Source organism: Halyomorpha halys, unplaced genomic scaffold (assembly GCF_000696795.3).
Source record: "Halyomorpha halys isolate HHAL.00 unplaced genomic scaffold, Hhal_1.1 Scaffold886.1, whole genome shotgun sequence".
In the NCBI taxonomy this organism is placed as follows: Eukaryota; Metazoa; Arthropoda; class Insecta; order Hemiptera; family Pentatomidae; genus Halyomorpha; species Halyomorpha halys.
Genome location: NW_027109805.1, coordinates 5,886 through 8,059, shown reverse-complemented (window position 1 = coordinate 8,059; position 2,174 = coordinate 5,886).

The following is a 2,174-nucleotide window of genomic DNA, read 5'->3' as shown; positions in this document are numbered from 1 at the left end:
CATAAAATGTACAAATACTAAGAATGACTAAGTACCGAATGTTCATTCTCAAATAAGCTTAGAAAATTGAAAAAAAAAAATTATCGGAAACTTACCTAAAAATTCATAGACGTTCCTTCAAGAACCCACTAAGTATGTATTTCGCAAGTATGAAAATTTATTAATTTTCAAAAAATTGATAATATTTTAGTTTCACCAGCGGTGCGCAATAAAAATAGATTTTTCCCAGTTTTTCTAGTTTTCAGCCTGCTTGTTAATCTGGTCAAACTATTAACCATTGAAAGTATATAATTTTCATTAGTTTTTTATCTGTATTTAGTTTTTTCCAGTGTTCTCTACATAATTAAATATTTAAATATTTTATACATATGATTATAAAAAATGTATTTAACTAATATTATATACACAACTATGTACCATTACAAGAAAACAGTTTAGCTGTTATTGGCTGTTGGAGTCTCAGAATGGTATTTAGTGTTCCAAATAACTTTTACTTCGGCCAATTGGGAGTTTGTATTTAAAGTCCGAAATTTATGTGTTGTAGTTGTAGTACTCATTTATAAATCAACTTCTATCCGCCTTAGACAGTTCTTATGAAACTTATGATTATAGTTTAAATAAATACATTTTATCCAATTTTAGTCTCAAAAAAATTTTTATTTCTTTATAAGTCCGACGTTTCGGCCATCCTCAAGGACAACCTATCACAAACAGCTTTTATTATACATCTGATCTTTAACAATTTCGAACAAATAACAATATTATAATTAAATTATCATACCTTAATACAATTTTTAAAAAACAACTTTATGCAGGCTATTTTGCTGTGGTCATTAATTACAGTCCACAATTACCCTGTGAGACATTAAAACATTGAGGAAACATATAATTTTGTTAATAGGCAATTCTTGGATTATGTCTAATTACCTATTTTTTCAATCCTTCATATGAAGGTTAATTTCCCAAATCTTGTAAATTAATTTTTTGGGTATAAATTTTTTAGGATTATATTTAGATAGAACTATCTGTTATAGTCCGAGAATCTGATAAAAAGTGAATATTATAAACCTGCAAGCTGTTATTGTCCTGAAAGGTATGTTATCAGTCACTTCGTTCTAGTGTTGTGAATTAATCTTGCTTCGTTGTATAGTTTATCCTCACTTTACCGTGTGAAGCCACCTCCATTATGCTATCAAAACAGATCTTCCTATTTCGGCCACTTTGATAATTGAAAGCTTAAAACTGAAATTAAATATTGTTGCACGTTGATATTATCATTGGGGTTATCACTTTTAGTAGGATATATATATTATTTTGCATTTTATTCTATCGACGTACTCCCGTCTATTGATTCTAATAAAAATTGTCTATTGATCGAAATTACTGACTGATGGTGAAGTATGAACGGAAACTCGCCTATATAAGGAAGATGACCCTGTGAAGTGGTCCCTCCCCGTTCTCTGTACCCCGTGCCAGCAGCTCCTGGACTAATGTTGTGAGCCTTCAGTGTATCCAGCCCACTCCTTTATGATGCTAATGGAAGGCATACTATAGATGTGTATGTATTTTAGATTATTCCTTATGTATTGTATTATTTTTTAAAATAAATAAATAGGAGTTAGGAAAACAAATAATAAATAAATTCAATATTGAAGTCCTCGTTAAGTGTGTGTCGTTTACAAATATCCCTTTTCTTTTTGGTATAGGACAGTCTTTAGTTTGAAATTAGGTATTAGCTACTACCTTCAATCTGGAAATACATCATTCTCAGAAATTGGCAGATACTTCACACTAACTTAGCGCCGACGATATATATCAAAATTAATTTCTTCCTTTGAATTCTTTATCACTTTTGGTTATTTATTTCTTATTAACAATTTCATAAATCGTCCCAAACTACAATATTTTAATATGTTGTAGTATAAGTCATTATAGTTATACGTTATATACCAGAGAAGTCTTTATTAAGCGGCTTTGGGGTATTTTTAAAAGCCGTGAACAATACAAGCTATGTAGGAGGGGACATGGGAGGGTGTTCTAATGACATTTTCAGAAGTTTGTTCAAACAGCGCTATAGAGAGAACGCGCTAAGACCATCATCAAGGCTTTAAATAAAGCGGGGCGAGGGAAGGGGGGTGAGCTTTAGGGGTGGAAAATTAAAGACAATCGTGCTA